We start from the raw sequence: 23,316 nt of genomic DNA, 5'->3' as shown, positions 1-23,316 counted from the left end.
GGGTTTAACATTAACCCAATTATTTAATTCAACTCAATTAAATGGGCTAAATAAATATATTTGGTGGATATTATTTTGGGCAAATTACAGAAATCACATACTTTTAAGGTAAAATTACAATCTATCTCTTAAAAGTTTATAATTACAGAAATCCCTCAAACGGATACAATAATATAAGCCCTGATACATTAATCTGATGCGCGAGATACACTAATCTATGTGCTGATACATTAATCTGATGCGTGAAAATGAAGGATTTTGGAGATTTGTAAAACTTATAGGGGATAATGATAATAAATAAACTAAAAGGTGGGATTTCTGTAATTAATCCTATTTTCTCAGCTAATTTGTTGGATTTCTTGTTGGGCCTAAATCATTTTATGGTGATGTGGGCTTCACGATACTAAAAGTTATGTGTTAACATATGAATATAAGCTTGTGATGGAAGCCCACTAGGTCAAGGGTTTTAAACCTGAAAATATGTGGTTTGGTCACATCTTCACTCCTCATCTTCGTAAGTGCAGCCACTGAAATTGTTTCCTAACATAGAAGGGAAGGAAGCTTTAGCATGTTCATTCTTGCAAGAGATCGGAGCTATAGCGAAATCAAGTATTCTTCTAATTAATTCTTGGTATTCTAAGTTGGTAATATTCATGAGATTACTTACATTTCTTATATAACAAGTTTTATAGATCTGTTTGTTGCTTAAAATTAAGTTTAGGTCCGGAAGTGATGTTGACAATTGTAATCTATGGTTCAAGATTTACAATTAGCTTCGGCTATAGATCTTTTGAAATTGAGGGCTTAGGTTATAATCCTTGTTTAGTAGAATTGGAGCATAATTGTGACTTAACTCATAGTTACTAAATACTACAACATTAATACATTTCTTGGCCAAAACATGTGCATACCTTTGGGAAAGTGTGAAAGTTCCCCTTCATGGGTCTCAATAAAGTTTCTTGAATAGGAAATTACCAAACCAATAAATGCATGACATGTGTTCTGTGTCAAGAGTGAATCTTTTATCAGTCTAGTTACTTCCTCAATTTCATTACTTTCTATTCATTCCTTCTTAATTGTTGATCCGACATCCAATTTCCACAAATTTTTAATTTGTTACCCATTTAAGCCATTGCTAGATAAATTTGGAAAATTTACAGATGAAAAAAGTTTCATACACTAAAAATAGATAAAACTAACATAGGAGGAAATGTTTGAAGTTTCATTGTCTTTCTATTGATAACTCAATATTTGACAATTAATATTCAAAGACTTGATGAATGAGAAAGGATTCTTGAATTCTGATCAAACACATTTCACTAACTCTCTTACAAGTGAATATGTTGGAGAGCTAAATGTAAATCAAGAAAAAAAATTCAAGGATTTTTTTAAGGAAGATAAATATGGGTGATTTGCATTCTAGGTAACCTGGTGAGATTAGACGCGATTGCAAGGTGGCTAATTGACACCGACCACGTGTTGAATCCTTGTTTGAGACTTTAAACTGAAAAGACTAAATGTCTCTTTGTTGTTTTATTATAAGGGTATTATTAAGTGAGAATTGATATAGTTTTTTTTTGTGTTACATTTTTGCAATAAAAAAACAAAGAGACTTTAACTCTTTTCTATTTGAAGTCTCAAACAAGACTTCAACACTCTATTGGTGCATATTAGTCATCTTGCAATCGCCTCTATTCTCACAAGGTGGTCCAGACTGCGTATCACCCATCTTTATCATCCCTTCAACAAAAGCCTTAAAAAAATCTTGATTAGTATTGAACTTCTAACATATTCACTTGTAAGAGAGTATGTGAAAAGTGTTTGATTAGAATTCAAGAACCCTTTCCCATTTACAAAGTTTTTGAAATATTGAGTTCACTTAACACTGTGTATTAATTTTCCTTAAGGTAAGATATTGACATTAGTTTACTTGGATACCCTATTAGGGATCATATTTATGTGATTCTAATTATTGTATTTTCCCCAAAGATATTGAGTGGTGATACAATTTCTAAGGGATTTCCTTTTTTGCTAGACTGCATGTGGCTTTTGTTGTTCATCTCTCTCTACTCCACGAGGTAATGGTAAGGTCTCCGTACACTCTACCTTCCTCAGACACCACTTGTGAGATTCCACTAAGTTGTTTTTTTTTCTAATGTGCCTATTTTGATTTTCTGTTTTCTAAGATTTTTCTTCTATTTGATCAAATTCTGCTTTTTAGTCTCATAAGTCAATGGCATTGGGAAATTGGGGAAGGGATTATAAGGTGGGGAGTTGAACCTCACCATCAAAGTGAAAGTGAAAGCAACCAACCAATTGAGCTACTAAAGTTTCATAATGCAATTTATAAAAGTTTTTACTTTAGGCACTGGAAATTAATAGGCCATATCTATAGCTATCATTGAGTAAAGGATCAAAATTGTCCCTTATCTTTGAGATAAGAATCAAATTAATCCTTGTCTTTTAACATGGAGCACTAATAGTCCTCCATGTTTCAAGAATTGGTACATTTTTAGTACCCTTCCAAATAACCGTCAAACATTCCAACGTGTTTTTTTTTGCACGTGAGAAAGACGACCATTGCTTACCAATTCTTTTCCTTCTTCTCCCTCAAACAATATTCATCTATTCCTAAGAATGGACTATGAGGCCAAATAATCACTGCCCACTGGAACAATTGCTCAGCAGCTTTTGTGCAACAAACTTGTTTGCAGATGAACACCAACACCACAACACCAACATGTGTAGTATCCTCCCAATTAAATTTAATTGGGTATTCTAGTTATCAGTATGTTATCAATAATCAGAGGACAGCCAATGATCACCATAATCTCAGATTTTTATATTCTTTTCTCGAATTTAAACAATCTATCACATAGGGCATTGAAGAAGACTCAATGATGATAAAAAGTATTTTACATTCATACAAACAAAGAATTTTACTTGTCGGAGACTTCCATTGAAGGGAGATAAACAAAAATAAAAAATACAAAGAAAATATTCTTCAAAAACAACAAGATGCAACTCTCTTTATTTTGATTTCGTTTGTCTGATAGAAAAATCAAAGTCATGAACATAGGAATGGATGGGTACTATTTGAGGAGAAGAAGGGGAAGATTTTGTTAGCAATGGTGGAAACAGAGACAGCCTTTCTCACGAGCAAAAGAAACTTCCGTTTAAATATTAAACGATTATTTGGAAGGGTACTAAAAATGTACCAATTCTTGAAACATGGAGGACTATTAGTGCTCCATGTTAAAAGACAAGGATTATTTTGATTCTTATCTCAAAGATAAGGGACAATTTTGGTCTTTTTCTCGCTATCATTAATAAAAAACATCCAATTATAATTTATATGTTTATTTTTAACTTTAGGGATTTTTATTTAGGTTCTTCACATGAGCGGCTAAATTACAGTAATTTTATTATCATCAATTAGTACATTTACCACTAATTTGAATTTTGACTTGTCCTCTTTTGCGCATATTTGTTGCTTTCCCCGCAAATTTTATATAAGGTTTTCTTTGTCCCATTTGAGTAATATGCAGGTTAGAAAGTAAATATTTTGTCTCATAGATGTCTGAATTTTATGAATAAAGTTTATATGGATTTATTTTTTTCAAGTCATCAAGTCATGTAGCCACTCCTACTTTGATTGTGCCATGTCAAAATTTAGAGTCATCTGACACTATTTAATTGTAGTTCTTTCCTAAGAAACACCACATTCCTAGTCTATAATATCAAATAAAACAATCCCATATTTCTTATTGATGTGAAGTACATTGAAGAAAATATAGCCCTGTTTGTTTTCACCAATGAAAGTAACTTTGTGCAGAATGTTACAAGTTACTTTGGAGCAACCCTTGGAAGAGTCGCTAACCGGATTGGTGGTGCTCAATTTACTATGAATGGAACGATTTATAAGCTTCTTCCTAATGAAAGCAAAAACATAATACATGGTACTAACTACATTTCGTTTTACCTCTGCTTCTATTCCAAATTTACCTCTATTACCCAAATTTCCTTTCTGTTTCTAATGTTATTAAAACTTCGTAAATTAAATAAAGGTAGCTGTAAAGGATTTAACAATTTTTTCTGGAAGGTGACAAAGTATGTGCAAGATTGACATAACTCTAACCTACTTCGGTGTTGATGGTGAAGAAGGTAAGTTTTCGTATTCCATATAAGATATTACTCCTTTCGTTTCAATTTACTTATCTTAGTTTGACTAAACACAATATTCAAGAAAGAAAAACATTTGGAACTCATGGGATATAAACATGTCAAGAGATTTTCACAGCTATTAAAGCATTCCATTGATGATAAAATACGAAATTTGAAGTTAAATTATCTCCAAAAATAGAAATGTGTCAACTAATTTTTGACGAACTGATGAGGAAATATATAGCATCACGTACAATAAAATAGAGGGAATAATTTCCTTTTAAAGAACACTAATGAATTGACTAAACTCCATTTCTTTCTTATATAGAATTTCCTGGTTGTATTCTTGCCCATGTTACCTATTCTCAAATAACAACTAAATACAAAAGATCACTCGATCAGGTCCCTTGTTGCATATGAGAAATATTTCTTCGAGAGAATGGATTTTGCCATGTAATTCATCCAATGAAAAAGCTAGGTTGTATCCCAGGTCAAAGTAACTATTATAAGATGGAAAAAACATAGTGCAATGCTATTGGCCAAGAGTACTGATCCTTTGTAATCGCGCACCAATAAGCACTGATGTTGTGGCAGTGGTTGCAGCTTTTACAGTTGTTCTTTTTGCATTGTCTGAACCTTCTCAGTTTTCTCATGGGACATAGTGCTATACTAGGTCTCGTAGTTTGTTATATGATCAAAACATTAGGATAACTTCAGAATAGCAATCCATCCATCACCACTTTTCAAAGTTAGCGTGGCTCTTGGTCCTCGTCCTGAAAATTGGACAACTTTAGCACGTTGCTCTGTTTCATAGTCAATTTTGGAATCAAAAAAATATAACAACTGCCTTTGAATTTCTAAGGCCATAAAATCCATATTCCAATTTGAACACTAGACAAGTAAATAACCAGTTCTTTTCAACGACATTTGAGTGTCAACTTTTCATCTGTTATCTAGCCAACATATCCAATTAAGTTTAGCCACTTCAGAAAATCTATAAAAATAATTTAGACTTTCTCACTAATTATATTTTTGTGGTTCCTTTTTATGCACTCTAAATTTTAAAAGAAATTACTTTATTAAATACAATTACTAAGAAAGTATAAATTTTCTTGTACATTCTCTTAAGTGGCTAAACTTAATTTGATTTGTTGGCTTGATAACTGAGGCAACATTGAAACTTGAATGTTGTTGAAAAGAACCTATTGTTTTTCTTATCTAGTGTTCAAATTAGAAGATGGATTTTGTGGGCTAAGAAATTCTAAGTCAGTTGTTAGATTTGTTTATTCCGAGAGTGACCAATAACTAGAGCAACGAGCTAAAGTTATTTGTGTTTTTTAGGACGAGAACCTAGAGTGACGCTAACCTTGAAAAGAGGTGATGGGTGGACTGAATTAAAAATGGGAAACTTTTTCAATGATATAGGACAAGATGGATATAATGAAGCGGGACTCATGGAGATTAGGCATCTCGGTTGGAAACGTAGCCTCATTGTTCAAGGAATAGAGTTTCGTCAGAATTAAGAAGAGAAGGACCCTCCTCTTACTACGCTTTTTGTTTTGGTCACATTTGGATTGATGCAAAAGGTTTACCATTGTAGTGGAGTTATAGTGGCTAACCCCTCTGTCATCATAGATGAACCAACCTCCAGTGTTCTCATAAAATTTACCTAATAAACGACTATATTGAAAGGCAAACTTATAAAACAATGTCATACAAAAGAACTATTCATTAATCTGATTAACGTCAAATGTTTTTATTTTTATATAAAATTAATCTAACTAAATTGGAAACAAGAGAAAGGGAATCCCTCTTTACGTTCATTTGAAAAGGATGAGATCCCTAAAGCTAAAAACTTTCTAATAACATGATGAAAACCAATCTTAATAATCCCTCTGTCCCATATTAGTTGTTGATTTTCCTTTTTACAAGCATATTAGAAATAAAAAATAAGAAGATAATTTTATATATTCACCCTTAAAAAACTTTTTCAATTTTTTACAAACATATGTGAACACTTTCAAAATGAATTAATTGCAAGGATAATATAAGAAAATTTTAATTATTGTTTTATTGATTTAGTGAAGTGAACAACTAATATGGGACAACTATTTTTAGTAAGATGATCAACTAATATGAACAAAGGAAGTAGAAAACAACATAGATAAAAATAAAAACCAGTACATAGATTATCTAATAAAGATGGTAAGTTCAAAAACAACTGAAATAATTGTGTATAAAGGTCTTCACAATTATTTGTCCCTGAAACCTAAATTAGTACCTTCACCAGAAGTTTGTATTTTTAAAATACTGTAATTCTAACTATTACCACTAGAATAATATAATGTACATTGTCATGGTTCTTAATTTCAACCATATCTTGGCCTCTTTTTCTTATTCTAATAGGCCTGAGAATATTCAACATCAGGCTTATCAAAGAAGGTAAACTCTTGTTCAGTCAAGGACTCGAATAGGTCTGTGTTAGATACACCAGCACTTAACTTAGTTGTTTGTAGCATTCACATTTTTAATCCAGGCTAGGCATGAAAAAATATTTTCACTGTGCCTAGTTTGAAAGAGGTGTAAAGGATCACCTAGTTCACTGAACTGAATACATTATAACCGTTAAGCTAGCTAAGTACATAGTTAGTTAGTTAGTAGTAGCATGTTAGATGGTCAATTAGTTGATCTTAGTCAGTTTTAATTGGTTAGATCTAGTTACATTTACGCTACCATATTTAGGTAGTAAACTAGGCCTATAAATACTCTAGTACAACTAAAAGATTGATTGATTCCCAATTCACTTTCTTTTCCAAATTGATTTGCCGCCATTGCTAGATTCTTTTCTTCTCAAGGAAAGTTCCTTGAATTGAACTTAATACTTTCCAAATGTTACTCAAAAAAGTGTAGAAATCTATAACTGAAGTTGCTCAGATTCGTCAGATAGCTATTCATCAAACACTTTTAATTAAAGTAGAAGCTTAATAGTAGATCATGTTTGAAATCATGAACCCACAAATTAAATTATAAAAAACACCTTTCATATGATTAACATTAAGGATTAAAAAAAGGATTGACCAGAAAACAGCCTTATTCCCACCGCACAACAAAGAGAGAGAGAGAGAGAGCATTGTACCTGAAAGTTGTTGAGGATGGTACAAGAAGAAGTCGACATCATGAACATTGTGATTGAGAAAGTACTGGTCTATCATTTTCTTATCAAGACAATGAGTTATAAGCTCTTCATTTGCATAAGAGAGATGATCACCAACCATCACTTCCTGTTTATGGATGACATCAATGTCCATACAATTCTCATCCACATTCATCATATTGGCAGTGCTATCCTGTTTCCCATTTTCTTCCATTTTTGCGCCCTATAAAATCAATATCAAGATGAATGGCTTCTCAATTTTTGATATTCAATAAAAAAAAGGCTTCAAATGTCATTTCATGTATTAGGAGCTTACAACTCCTTCTCTAGTAACAACATTTATCTTCCCTTCACTACCAATTTTGTATGCTTTCATTACATGAAATGACATTTGAAGCTTTTTTTTATTGAATAACAAATATTGCGAAGCCATTCATCTTGATATTGATCTTATTTATGTGATTAGGGTGCAAAAATGGAAGAAAATGGGAAACGGGATAGCACTGCCAATATGATAAATGTGGCGAGAATTGTATGGGCATTGAAGTCATCCATAAACAGGAAGTGATGGTGGGTGATCAGCTCTCTTATGCAAATGAAGAGCTTATAACTCACTGTCTTGATAAGAAAATGATAGACCATCACTTTCTCAATCATAATGTTCAGGATGTCGACTTCCTCTTGTACCATCCTCAACAACTTTCAGGTACAATGCTCTCTTTCTCTGTTTGTTGTAGGGTGGGAGTGAGGTTGTTTTCTGGTCAATCATTTTTTTTAATCCTTAATGTTAATCTTATGAAAGGTGTTTTTTTCTATTTTAATTTGTGGGTTCGTGATATCAAACATGATCTACTATCAATCTTCTGCTTTAATTGAAAGTGTTTGATGAAGTCTTGGTTTCATACGATGAATATCTATCTGACGAATCTGAGAAACTTCACTTATAGATTTCTACACGTTTTTGAGTAACATTTGGAAAGTATTAAGTTCCATTCAAGGAATTTTCCTTGAGAAGAAAAGAATCTAGCAATGGCGGCAAATCAATTTGGAAAAGAAAGTGAATTGGGAATCAATCAATCTGTTAGTTGTACTAGAATATTTATAGGCCTAGTTAACTCCCTAACTATGGTAGGGTAAATGTAACTAGATTTATCTAATTACAATTGACTAAGATCAACTATTTGGCCATCTTACATGATACTACTAACTAACTAACTAACTATGTACTTAGCTAGCTTAAGGGTTATAATGTATTTTGTTCAGTGAACTGGGTTATCCTTTACACCTCTTTCAAACTAGGCAAAGTGAAAATGTTTTTTCATGCCTAGTCTAGACAAAAGATGTGAATGCTTCAAACAGTTTAGCCCCTTGGTCCATATGTCAGCCAACTGATCAAAAGAGGCTAAGTAAAAAGTGTTGACCTAGCCCTGCTGAATCTTCTCCCGGATAAAATGAAAATTAATGTCAATGTTGTTTTGTATGTTCATGGAACACAGTGTTGGTATATATCCACATAGTAGACCTAGACCTTGCAATCACAGTGAACTGCAATGGGAAACTGAATAAGCATACCCAACACTGAAAATAGGCCAACCAGATTAACAATTTCAGCTACTGTTGATGCTTAACTTCTTTACTCAGCCTCTGTAGAGCTCCTGTTTATGGTGATTTATTTCTTGACCTCCAAGAAATGAGGGAACCACCCAACTTAACTAGATAACCAGTCACAAACCGCGTTGTATTGGGGCAAACCTATGGGTTACATTTGGTAGATATCATCCTCTTCGCATCCATTCCATCATTGAAACATTGTTCATCATTCATCTGTTACTGTAGGTATTCCTTCTGAAATGCAGCCCTCCACAATTGTGACATCCCATAGGTGGCCCGGACCTCTTTCCGCAGTCATTATTATGCGAGGCAGTAGTACTAGGCTTGAGGAGAAATCCCTGGATTTGCTTGTTGTTCGATCTCCCGCACTTTTATTTGGACAACCCCCACTTCCATTAGGACCACTATTTATAGGTTGAGTCCCCTTGTATCCTCCCGTATTTTTTGTTTGAGGCATGTCCTTCTGGACTTCCACGTTCTAATCCATAACATATTCAAAAGATTAGATGGCCTTGAAAAACATATCAACCCTTAGTCTTTGCAGTTCCATGCGGCCGCAAGGATTCAACCCTTTCATGAATGTAAAGAGCTTGTCTTGCTTACCCATGTCTCGGATGTTCATCATCAGCACTACATAATGTTGAAATGACTTAGTTTGGCGCAACTCCTAGAGCTTCCTGCACATGTTGTACTCCACATTTTCGGGGAAGAACTATAAGGAGATAGTAGCCTTCAGATCCTCCTATGTCTCAAGATACATGACATCACCGTGAAGATACATGGAAACAGTTGATACCTTTTTTTCTACCTCCGACATACCCACGACATCCAATTACTGTTCAATGTCAAAAATGAAGTTCTCCACATCTTTGACATTCTGAGCTCTGTGGTAGCGCTTTGGTTCTGGGATCTTGAGTTCTTGTCTCACGTAGGCAATATCCACAACACCCCTGATATGATTGCCACCTCTTTGGAGTAGTCCTTGAAGTTAAACACTTATAACATTAAGCTGATCAGTCAAGTTATTTATGGTTTTCTGCATGGCAGTCACTTTGTCTACCTCTTGTTTCTGTGGGCTAGTTCCTCAGTCCAGTCCGCTCCTGCTGGAGCACCTCGAATTTACCAATATTTTTAGATGCCTCTTGAGCTGCTTTTTGCCAATCTCCTTCAGAGTCTCAACTGGTGTTCATGACGTCTCCCTCTGCCTGCCACATCTTGTGGTCTATATCGTCTAACCTTTACTCTATGTTGGTTTTCAAACCAGGCACTGTATTCATGAGGTGTCATAGTCCTTGACTGCCCCCTCAAGAGCCACAACACAATCCCTTTGAGAATTCTGACTACCATCTATGGCCACAAATGATAACAATAGAAATGTGTTCCCTCGTTTGATGTCGAGCCTAGGCTCAGATTCCAACTGCTGCCAAGCGCTTTCCTAGGATTTCTTTGAAAGGCGACATGAGGCTAAAAACTGATGTCACAATGCATAGGCTTGATTCACATTAGCAGATATCTTCATCATAATCTGACCACAAGCATTAACATATCCATCATTTACGCCCATAAGGAACTGCAATAATCTCTGCTTCTGAAGATGCTCACTATATTCCTTTGATTTCTCACATTCACAGGAAGATGGGGGCACTATTTAGTCATACTCATTTAATGAATAGTAAACAAATACAGGTGCAGTTCCTTGCACTAATGTAGCTCTTTCTTTGTGGAAATGATAAATGTGTGTTATATTATTTTTTGTCAAATCTCTCAAGGAGTTCCTCTCATATAAAACTAGCACTAGATCGAAATAAAATTCCACTGAGAAGTCCTTTTCTCACATTAGTTTTGATCCAAGATATCATCATCGCATTGCATCTTTCTCGCTGATTCACCAAATCAACTTCAAATTTGTTGCAAGTGATTGATCCATCTATAAATCCAACCTTGTTGTTCATCAAAAGAGAGTTTCATAGCTCTGCTATGAAGTGTATAATTCTCCATGTCGATGAACTGAATTCCTAGTTGTACAACTTCAGGTGTGTCTGAAGCTCCCAAAAACAGAGGATGATTTACCTACCTAACTATGGTAGGTAAATGTGACTAGATCTAACTAATTACAACCAACTAAGATCTGGTAATTGACCATCTAACATGCTACTACTAACTAACTGTGTACTTAGCAAGCTAACTGTTATAATATATTACGTTCCATGAGCTTATTGATCTTTTAAAGAATGGCCACCCTTTTCTCTGAATCCAGAGAATCTTGGTTCTTGCAATACATGATGTATCATGTAAAAAGGATCCGTTTGTTGCTATGAAGAAAATGCATCATGGAGATCTCGTTATTGTATGATTCTCTTAGTTCCTACATAATTTTAGGTTCTGAATATTTATTTATTCTATTCTCTCTAGTTGTAGTCTTGTAGATCCCAAAGTTAATCTTACCTCCCTATGGTAAGACCTGGAAATGATTTTTCATGTTTTGACAAGTATTAATGTCTACTTCTCTTAGGCATTTTGTGTAATTTTCTGGTATTGTTTGCCCACATAGGGATGTGGTAGATTTATAAGCTCAGTGCTACTGTCTCTTATAGTAGCATCAAGAGAATTTCCTAATCTTATTTATTGTTGCTGCCTTGCTTTTGGTTTAGAGAACTTAAACTTGGTGAAAAAGCTAGTTTCATTTTGACAGAGATGCACCATCCTTCTCTAGCAATAGAATGGTACATTATGAGCCCATCATGCAAGAAGTATACAGAGGGAGGTCGATGTAACAACTCGAAGAATTATGGATATTGGGAACCTTGTTGAACAGATTCTCTCATCCACAAGGATGGTAAGCTGATTGGTTATCGGAAAACTGTAAACTACATTGAGGGGAAGCTTGAGAAGGATAGGAAGCAGACTGAATGGATAATGCATGAATACAAACTTGATAGGGGAAGAGAAGTTAGAACTGCTATTACTTCTGACGACATACATGTATGGTACTTTACTTATTTTAAATTAAGTGAAAGGAAATACTTAGTTGTAAGAGTTGGGAATTTCGGTATACATAAAGGTCTTGCAAGCTCGACCATTTTTCTTTGCTCAGAAATTATACTACCGAACCAGATATTCAAAGTATCCTTGCTATCAAAGGCAAAATCTGGTGGGGTGTCAAATACAAATCTACTCATATCATCATTTGGTGGGCCTTTGAACTCTAGCAAGTTGACGAATAACCCGAAGCGGGGCATAGGGTTGGACACCTCTAAGCCCAATCAACACAAGAGACGAGATACTAGTAGACATGCAAATGACATCCTTAGCTGGGAACTCGTAAATAATTCCATACAATTTCATCACACATGATTTCCGACAGTTTTTCTTCACATGCTAAAATTTGTTTTGAAAAATATGAGAGGATACATAATTACACCAGTTAGGAGTGAACCTACGCGCACAATTATGATGATAAAGATGATCCAAAACCATATTTGTAGCAAGATATTGCAGCCTTCAAAGTACGTTTCCCCATTTTTGCATTTAGTCAATGCACATAACATTTCTGCTAGAATTATGGGAATAATAGTAGGATTTTCCATTGTTGTTGGCGCCTTTACCATTCCAGTCAAGCGAATGTCGATATACTTATCCCGCTTAGAGAAAAAAATGAGCCCCAAAAATGCAACCATGAAGGCAAAGCACCCATTTACTTTCCAAGCCTCTATGCTCCCTTGATTGCTAAGTTGGTTCTAGTAGTTTTTAAATACATCCCTTTGACCATACCTCTCATATAGAAAGTCCAAAGAGATCCACCCATTATTCAAACTCTCCTTCTCTATTTAGTTGATCTTGAGTAGGTTCAGGAACTTGTTGCCATCAATGTTCTTTGGGATTATGGGTCTTTTATTGTGGAGATCAGTGCCCCGAAAATTGGATCCTTTTCCCATGAAGCTAGCAATTTCCTCCAGAGTTGGTGTCATTTTAAAGTCGGAGAGTCGAAACACGTATTTTTTGGATCCCAGAAAGGAATAATTGTCTCGATCACATCTCTTCTTGGGTCAATCTCCATCAAATGCATAAGATGTCACAAATGTTCTTTTACCCTTCTTTGCTCATAATTTCCCAAACTTGTCCACCATCGACATAGATCATTAGGTATCGTGTCAACAATCATGCATTATGAAATTTCTTCACTTTTAGGCCTTTTATAACCCTATCCTTTAGTTGGAGGTTCCATTCGTACCTTTGGATAAAAGCTAATTAAGGTTATATCTTGGAGAACACAAACTATAATCAAAGGAGGAAGAAAAAGGAAACACCAAGATAATTTTTTTTGTGAAAAAAAAGAACACAAAATACTCTCTACTTTTTTACAAACACCGAATCAGAGAAGGGATGGCTAAGTATCTCATTTTAGTGACAATCAGGTGTGGGTAGTTCATAAAATAAATGACTCACACTTCAAAGACCCTTTTTCAACCTTTTTCCCCATTTTTTTTTTAAAAATAAAATTGAAAGACATAGTTATTATAAAGCTGGTCAACAATATATATGCCTTCTAAACAAATTATTTTCATGTAGCAGATAAAATGAACATGTTGGTCTAGAGTCGGTGTAACCACCCGAACCGTCGTTATTTAGGAATAGCAAAATATCGGGGAAATGCTGGGGCACTGTTCTGCCAATGCGGGCCAGATGCCGCTAGGGCAGCAGCGCCACAATGAGGTAAGTAGCCGCCTGAGCAGGATAGGCGAGACAAAATGTAAATAACGCGAAGTCTGATTTTCTCTTTTTTCCCAAAACACCTAATTTAGGCGTAAATCACCCCAAAAACCCACCAAAAGCTGCTCTAAGCTTAGGAAGGGAGGAGAAAGAGAATTCTGGCATAAGGAGGTCGAAAATATGTGGGTTCTTGAGCAAATTCACCGTCCTGTCGTCCAAAATCCAAAATTGGAATTATAACTCCGTGCAACTGCTTGGCTCCCAGGTAGGCTAGGTTTATTAATTTAGTAGTTATAAACTTGTGCTCACTACATAGTATAATGTTAATCAATGGTAGGATTTATGCGTAAGCCTTCGTGCACCCAAGAAAAGATGACTAAATCGTAGGAGGAAACCTTAGACGATGAGCTAGGGTGAGGTGATGTTCGTGATGTCATGTTGTGTGATATATGTTTGTTCTTGCTTCATTATAATACATGTATGTATGCGAATGTTACATTATTGTTACACTAATCGTAGATGAGGATAGACAAATAATTGAATGTAATGAATAATGACTTGATTGTATGATTATGAGAATATACTTGTGATTGTGATTGTGATTGTGGCTTTTTGAATGGATCGGGTGTTATGTTCCGACACACTAACTGGGACCGGTTGCCACGTACCTGCATAAATATTGGAACGAGTGTCACGATCAAACACACTAACATAGAATGGGTACCACATACCAGTATACTAACAGTTTGGGTGTGGGTTCCATGAGATGACCATTGACTTGCCATATATGTGTAATTGCTCGTATTACTGATAATGTGGAATTGGGCATGTTTCCTGAAAGGATTGGTGGATTGTACATTATGTTCTTATATGTGGGGATTGTGATGTTGTAAGTTATTGGAGATATCGGGTGGTGTAATGAATTGTGAATGTTAAATATAAACAGATAGTAAGCCTCTATAGGCGTAACGCGGGGTCATAAGTTGAGTAGAGACGAGTAAAACGTAAGGGTGTGTCATGAGTGGTTGGTCGGGTTGGTAGTAGTATTTTCGAGACTTTCTTAAGGAATTAATTGATTAGGTATAAACACAAACGAAGAAGTGAGGGGTTAGAGGCAACTGAATTAGTATGATATTAATATTCGGAAGGGTAATGGCAGTCAAAATATAAAGGTGGAGGAGGGATTAGTCTTATTGCATATTTCGCCAGTTGATTTATTATATTATGCGGTGGGTATTCGGGTTGACCGATGATGCCTACCAGTACGTGGGGTTCTACTGATACTACTCTTGTTATGCCTTTTTGGCATAGTCTGGTTGTAGGATCAGTGATGTTTCATAGGTGAAGACGAAGGCGAATCTCCAACAGCTTCTATTTTTTTCCTTCCGCATGATGGAAGCTGTGTCTTTTCATTATTATGTCTTACTTTTGTACTCTTAGTAGCTCTTATACATGTTTAAACTAGATCCCTGGGGTGTTAATTACTTTACATGTCTTAACCTTGAGTCGTTTTGAATTCTTGTTTTTATAACAATACTATATGAATTTCCTTATTTCAGTAGTTTTCTTAATTTTCCGCATGATTTTAACTATTGGGAATCGAGGGTTCTCCTATTTAGGTGTTAGACTAAGTGCCCGCATGGCCCGGTGGGTTGAGTCGTGACAAATTGGTATCAGTGCCCAGGTTACCGGTCTCCCAGTACAAGAGAAAAATATGGACTAGATTCCTGCAGATTGATGTGTTGACATCCACATCTAATCTTCAAGAAGTTAGGAAACATTCTAGGAAGTTGTTCCACTTTTTCTCTTCTTTCGTACGAGTTTCGCCTGTGGTATGAGTTGAGTCCAATTGGTATCTTCCGATTCCAATTGGTATCTCAACAAAGTGAACTAGACGTCGTGGTCACGACTGACGGGACACAAGCAAAGAAAATTGGAACTAAGAAGGTTCCAATTGGTATATGGCCTTAGAGGTTGTACAAGGGAATGAATGATCAGTATTGGTCATCTATGGATACGAACTAGCTAATAATTGGACTTCTCTGTGAGTTGTAACTTTGAAACTGTGAGTGCATGTTTCTGTTGTCAGAATTAATTGTGAATGTGGAAGTTGTATTTCCTTGGACGTGATAATATGATTATGTGCACAATAATAGCATGTCTGAACCTTGATATGTGCAATATGCTGGCCTATTGTTGAAATTACGCAAGCTATAATAGTGTGAGTGTCTGGGCGTATCGTGTGAACGTATGGGTGACAAAGTCGAGTTAATGAGAGTGAGTTTGGGGGGGGGGGGGGTATCGTTGCGTAAACCAGAGTAGACATTACCCCTCCGTACTAAGGGGATTACTCTAAAACTTCCAAGGTTATAGGTGAAAATCTATGGGGAAATTAAAAAATGAAAAGAACCTCAGGAAATTGTTGGCAGGGGTTCTGTTTTCTTTAAGGCCGCTGGGGTGGGATTTTTCCCGCCAAGGAGAGGCCGCCAGTGCGGGATTCCTCCTGCCAGAGCGGGATAGGGTGAGATAGAATCTCAGCCTTGTCTCCTCTATTTTTCCTAGTCACAAATACAGACCTCGAATGATATCCGAACTAATCCAGGCAATTCAATCAGTATTTAACAATAGAACAATAAGCTATAAGCCTTAGCATTTAATATTAATGAGGGAAAAATAGCTAGAAACCAACATCGTTGTACGTACAAAAATCTAGGAAAACAGAAAGTTAAAATAAAGTATTGTTCAATACATGCCCAAGAGGGGCAGAAACCCAATCAATAACCTTGGGAATGCGAGGTGTCGCTGTCGAACCCCATGTCCTCAGGTGTTGTCTCGCCAGCCCAATAGTCACTCAACCAAGAAAACTCCTGGAAGTCATCCGGCTCAAGCGTGGGAAGCTTTTGCTGAGGGGCGACGCAGGAGAAAATGACCTTAAGAGTCTTCCACATCCGGCCCAGTAGATGATCTCTCTCCAAGTTCTTCTTTTTCTCCCATCGCAGCTGGCGGCGGAGTATCTCCAATTCAAGAGCAATAACGGGTGGAACTAAAGTCGAGGTACTATCCCACGAGCCCCAAAATATTTGCCGGATGGCTGCCAGGTCCTCCTCCACTCGAGCACTGGAAAGCGAGGGTTGGGACTGTTGGTAGGAAGAGTGTCGTCACCTGCACCATCATCTCCTCCCTCATCCTCCGCAGCTGCCTGGCTGCTGCTGTCTCTATCTGTCCTCCTCTTCTTGCTCTTGTAGGTAGAACCCTGCCTAATCAAAAGAGGGTGAAAATGAGGGTTCGTGGGGAGTACCTCATCATTGTGTAGGAGTGGCATTCCCGCCCTCTTGCACAGCGGAGTCACTAGTCCAGGAAGGAAGAACACATTTTTATTACTTCGATAGAACACCTTCCATTCTGAAATGATCTATGTGCCCACGTTCAGCCCTATGCCTTGAATCGCGCACGCCACCACCAAATTTCGAGGAAATGTCATGTCAATGCAATTTCCTGATGAGCGGATCCTCCTAGTAACCAAGTGTAGCCACTTCTTAGCATCCGGTGACCAATCGGTGCTAGTGATACCCTCCGTAGTAGCCCAGTAAACCTTGTCTCTACGTGTTGGCTCCACCAGCAGGCTCCCAGCGTATCCTACAACCATCCTAAGTCCATCTCCCGCAGCTTAGCCTCGTACTCTGTGTTAGGGACCTCGGGCATCGCGAGTACATCATTTATGGATGGAGCGTTCAAGGGGATGTCCACTCCTCGGATGCAAATAGTAGGGTGAGGATCGTCCCAGCAAACAGTAGGTAGGACAACGTAGAACTCTCTTACCCAGATTGAACGAGTAGCAGTTGGAGCCTCTGTCAGTGGGCCCCAGCCAAACTCCATAAGCCGAGCATGAATGGCAGGCGCCTTCACCTCCAAATTCAATAAATGGAAACTCCACTAGCAGCAAAACTTAGTGTTCCGGTGATCATGGTACCGTTCCTGACTAGCAGCATCAGGAAACTGGACGAAGGGCAAATTTTCCTTGTTGATACCAGCTATTTAAATAAGCCTCCAAAAGTCGAAAGGTATACGTTAAAACATCATGGGATTAGACAATACATGGTTCAAGGAAAAATTAAATTTCTATCTAAAAAAGGGACCTAGGCCACTGTTTTCCCAGGTCCTGTCACAGTGCCCAGAATCCCGCTAGACTGGAATGATGGAGGCCTCCACAACAGGATGAAGGTCGCCAGGGACCTTCATCTGGGATGAACACCAGGCGCGATCATGGCACCACTTTGTCCCAAAACCCCCATTTTCTACAGAAGTTCAGCATATCAGAACCTATTAAGTACCCTAGAACTTAAATATGCTATTATTTCGAGGAAATAACCCCTAAATAGTGATTTTTCATCAAGAGACTTTTCCACTTCCCCCACCAATTTTGGTATCGATTCGACCATATTTTGACAAAATCCTTTCGCCCAGGACGTCATGGAGACGTTGGGGACGTAAGGGAAGTGTCCATGCTACATTTTTCTATCAAACAAGCAACCTATGTTCATTTTCGAAAAAACTACCCCTAGAACTAATTCTAATCAATCGTTCAACATCATACAAGGGTAGTTGAGTAAGTAATGAACGAAATAACATGAGGAACGAGATTAATACCTTGATTTTGACATTCAGAACGAAGTGGCTGATAGAGTTTTGGGAATGTTTTGGAGAGAAGAGGAGGAAATAGGGAAACCATTCCCCTTCCCCCCCCCCCTACAATTTTCGAGCTCCCGCTACAGCGGGAAATCCCTCGCCACAGCAGCCCCGCCTCAGCGGAAGGGCTGCCGCCCTGGTGGGGTCAGGCTGTGTAAGTTCGACGCGTTTGGTTATTCATGTATTGCCTTAAATTCCTAACCGGACCTTTGAGTGTAGCACCCTTGGTGGTTCAAATTTTGGAAAAATCACCATCCTTCGTGGTCCTGTAAGGGACCAATTAGTTAGCTTAGAAGTACTCTGAGATAGGATGCGTAATGATTCGTTCACTGGTCATTCGTGGACGAACGAGGGGTAAATTGGTATCTATTGTAACGACTTGAACTGTCATTATTTTGGAAAAGCAAAACTTTGGGTAAATGTTGGGGCCACTGTCCCGCAAGTTCGGGCCAGATGCCGCTAGGGGGGAAGTGCCACATTGGGGTAAGTAGCCGGCAGAGCGAGATAGGCGAGACAGAATGTAAATAACGCGAAGTCTAATTTTCTCCTTTTCCCCAAAACACCTAATTTACACGTAAATCACCCCAGAAACCCTCCAAAAGCTGCTCTAAGCTTAGGAAGGGAGGAGAAAAATATTTCTAGCATAACGAGGTCGAAAACATGCAGATTCTTGACCAAATTCACCGTCATGTCGTCCGGAAACGAGAATTGGAATTTTAACTCTATGCAGCTGATTGGCTCCCAGGTAGGTTAGGTTTATTATTTGAGTAGTTATAAACTTGTGCTCACTGCGTAGTAATGTTAATCAATGATAGGATTTATGCGTAGGCCTTCGTGTACCGAAGAAAATATGACTAAATCGTAGGAGGAAGCCTTAGACTATGAACTAGGGCGAGCTGATGGTCGTGATTTCATGTTGTGTGATATATGTTTGTTCTTGCTTTATTATGATACATGTATGTATGCGAATGTTACATTATTGATAACAATATTCGTAAATATGGATAGACGAATAATTGAATGCCATGATTCATGACTTAATTGTAAGATTATGATAATATACTTGCGATTGTGATTGTGGCTTGTTGAATGGATCGGGTGTTGCGCTTCGACAAACTTACTGTGATCGGTTGCCACGTACTGGCATAAACATTGGAACGGGTGTCATGATCCGACACACTAACTTGGAACGGGTGCCATGTACCAGTACACTAACAGTTTGGATGTGAGTTCCATGAGAGGACCATAGACATGCCATATATGTGTAATTGCTTGTAGTACTGATAATGTGGAGTTGGGCATGTTTCCTCAAATGATTAGTGGATTGTACATTATGTTCTTATATGTGGGGATTGCGATGTCGTAAGTTATTGGACATATCGAGTGGTGTAATGAATTGTGAATGGTAAATATAAACGAATAGTTATCCTCTATAGGCGTATCGCGGGGTCATAAGTTGAGTAGAGACGAGTAAAACGTAAGGCTGTGTCGTGAGTGGTTGGCCGAGTTGGTAGTAATATTTTAGGGACTTCATTAAGGGATTAATTGATTAGGTGTAATCACGAAAGAAGTAAGTGAGGGGTTAGAGGCAAGTGAACTAGTATGATATTAATATTTGGAAGGGTAAGGGCGGTCAAAATATAAAGGTGGAGGAGTGATTAGTCTTATTGCATATTTCGCCAGTTGATTTCCTATATTATGCGGTGGGTATTCGGGTTGACCGATGATGCTTACCAGTACGTGTGATTGTACTGATACTACTCTTACTATGCCTTTTGGGCATAGTCTGATTGCAGGATCAGTGATGTTTCATAGGTGAAGACGAAGGCAAATCTCCAGCAGCTTCTACTTTTCCTTCTACATGATGGAAGCTGTGTCTTTTCATTATTATGTCTTACTTTGTACTCTTAGTAGCTCTTGTACCTGTTGAGACTAGATCCCTGAGGTGTTAATTACTTTACAAGTCTTAACCTTGTGTCGTTTTAAATTCTTGTTTTATAACAATATTATATGAATTTCCTTATTTCGACAGTTTTCTTAATTTCATGCATGATTTTAACTATTGGGAATCGAGGGTTCTCCTATCTAGGTGTTAGAGTAGGTGCCCGCACGGCCTGATGGGTTGGGTCGTGACAGTCGGTACCTATCTTTGAAGACCCCGACAGTTGTGCCGAGTCTTACTAGGTCAAATGCACATGGCATAAAATAACGTAGCCTACTAGGAATATTATTTGTGGATTGTTCAGCTAGGTTTATCACCCTATATAGAAATGTGTCTAGACTGGCTTACTCGAGCGGACAACTCGAGTCGAGGAGGGTTAGCATACTGGTAGTAGAGTTATTTCGGCTTAACTGATTGGTTAAAACCTGCCTAACATGTATGGGTAAAATCTTGAACCAGGAGCGTAACCGTACATTGGTTCACCTAAGACATAAGTCTTGTGGACCGTATCCGTACACATTGTATAACAAATGTTCCGAGAGACTCCGGAGGTGTTAAGAGCAAACATTCATACATTCATACAATATCAAAACAATAAATAATCAAATAGCATATTAACAACAAACACAAATGTATTCAACTAAGAAAAATAGTCAAATAAAGGTCAATATATAAAGTTCAAATTCTAAAAAAAAGGTTTACCCAGCGGAATCGTCAAATCTGTTATACCTCTTCTTGACCTTTCTTCAGAATGTGACGGCTTTTTATGAAAACCAAAATTAAAAGAGAAAAAATGTTTTTTTCAAACCAAAGAAAGATCATTCATTACTATTGTCATGATTAGTTTGGGTAGAAATATATTAATTACAAAAATATGACATTTACAACAAAAAATGACCAAGGTCATTCATGAGTATTTCATTCTAAAGTTAGAGAATTAGCAACCCTATTAATTATAAAATATGATATTTACAAATAAAATACAAAATACAAACAAACTAAATTTAACTACTTCCAATATCAAACTGGAAGGTCTTCCATCACCTCTATCGATTGAGCTAGTTCACATTTTAAAGAGTGATATGGAACTTCATATAGTATAATGCAACAAATGGCAATCCATAAATACCCCTGATAATAGAAATAAATAGGAGGGAACATGAATTCATGAACATTCCAGCTGCTTACCTCTTCTTCTGACTAGTGTTGTGTGTGCATGAGAAGCCATCTTTTTTTTAAAATAAAATTTATTAAGTTTTATCATGTGTTCAGTTACGATTCTTGGTGCGTATTATTTTTTTAAAAATAAAATTCTTGTGTGCGACTACGCTCCTAAAAAATAAATAGTCAGTTTCTTTTAATTAGGAAATTATAAGATAACTTGGAACACAGAAAAAAAACTCAATTCCGAGTAGAGACTCCAACAAAAAAATTCTTTTACTTTTAGTTTTCAAAAACAACCCGTCATGTTCTGAAAAAAGGTCAAGAAGAGGTGTGACAGATCTGACAGCTCTACTGGGGAAACCATTTTTTTTAGAATTCGAGTTTTGGATATTGACCTTTATTTGACTATCTTTATTAATTGAATATATTTTGTGTTTGTTGTTCATATGTTATTTAATGATTTATTATTTTGATAATGTGTTAGTTATTAATATTACAAAAACATGATTTGTCTAGGATCTTAACCTCACACAAGAATTCTTTTTTTAAAAAAAAGTAATACGCACTAAGGATCGTAACCAAACAAATGATGGCATTCAATTAATTTGTTTTTTAAAAAATGAACGGCTTCTTAAGCACGCACAAAACTAGCTGGAGGAGGAGGTCAACAATTGGAATGTTCGTGGATTTGTATTCTTTCCTGCTTATTTCTGACATCAGGGTCTCTATGAATTTGTCATCTGTAGCATCAACCTAAATGAAGTTACATACCGCTCTTTAAAACACTAACAGACTCAATGGAGAAAGGAGATGGAAGACCTTCCAGTTTGATACGGGAGTAGTTAAATTTAGTTTGTTTGTATTTTGTTTGTAAATGTCATATTTTATAATAATAGGATTGTTAATTGTCTAACTTTGGACTGAACATAATCATTAATGGTCTTGGTCAATTTTTGTTGTAAATGTCATATTTTTGTAATTAATACATTTGTACCCGAACTAATCACGAAAATAGTTATGAATGGTCTTTCTTTGGTATGAAAACAAATATTTTTCTCTTTTATTTTTATTTTTCAAAAGACCGTCACATCCCAAAGAAAGGTCAAGAAAAAGTGTGACAAACTAGAAACTCTGTTGGGGATTTTTTTTTTCCGAATTGGAGCTCTGTAGATTGACCTTTAATTGGCTATTTTTATTAATTGGATATATTTCATGTTCGGTGTTAATAAGTAATTTAAATTTTTATTGTTTTATTAATTGGATATATTTCGTGTTCCCTCTTGCCTATTTCTGTCATCGGGGTTTCTATGGATTCATCATCTATATCATTATATTGTATAAAGTTTTATACCACTCAATAAAATACAAACGGGTTCAATGGAAAGAGTGGATGGAAGACCTTCCAGTTTTATACTAGAAATAGTTAAATTTAGATTTTTTGTATTTTGTATTTTGTATTTTGTATTTTGTTTGTAAAGGTCATATTTTGTAATTAATTGAGTTGCTAATTTTCTTTCTTTAGACTGAATATAGTCATGAATGGCCTTGGTCATTTTTTGTTATAAATATCATATTTTTGAAAGTAACATATTTGTACTCTAACTAATTACGCTAATAGTTATGAATGGTCTTTCTTTTGTTTGAAAAAAATATTTTTCTCTTTAACTTTTATTTTTCAAAAATAATGTCACATCCTGAAGGAAGGTCTAGAAGAGGTATGATAGATCTAGTGACTCTTGTAACATCTCGCAAATTGAAAGAACTAGAAAGAGTGATTTTTGGAAATAATAAAAATCTGGAAAATTGTCTAAGTTAAGTTAAGTTTGAGTTTTTGGTTAACTTCAAATTACTATAACTCCTAGCTCAGTGTGATTTAGGTATGTTT

At 36.5% G+C, this 23,316-nt stretch overlaps 1 long non-coding RNA gene across 5 annotated transcripts; it reads left to right on the top strand.

The window, feature by feature from the left end:
- Positions 1-467: 467 nt before the first annotated feature.
- LOC102586970 (uncharacterized) lies at positions 468-22,407 on the top strand. Of its 5 annotated transcripts, none has more exons than XR_001474294.1 (5): positions 468-609; positions 2,036-2,084; positions 3,836-3,959; positions 4,068-4,164; positions 22,178-22,407. It is a non-coding gene; the product is annotated as an uncharacterized lncRNA (long non-coding RNA). The 5 variants fall into 5 exon arrangements; XR_367810.2 differs by lacking the exon at positions 22,178-22,407 and adding an exon at positions 20,111-20,354; XR_001474295.1 differs by lacking the exon at positions 22,178-22,407 and adding an exon at positions 14,962-14,994.
- The last annotated feature ends 909 nt before the right edge of the window (positions 22,408-23,316 follow it).

Source organism: Solanum tuberosum, unplaced genomic scaffold (genome assembly GCF_000226075.1).
Source record: "Solanum tuberosum cultivar DM 1-3 516 R44 unplaced genomic scaffold, SolTub_3.0 scf00176, whole genome shotgun sequence".
In the NCBI taxonomy this organism is placed as follows: domain Eukaryota; kingdom Viridiplantae; phylum Streptophyta; class Magnoliopsida; order Solanales; family Solanaceae; genus Solanum; species Solanum tuberosum.
Note: the sequence above shows the minus strand (reverse complement) of the source record. Positions and strands in the feature narration are given on the sequence as shown.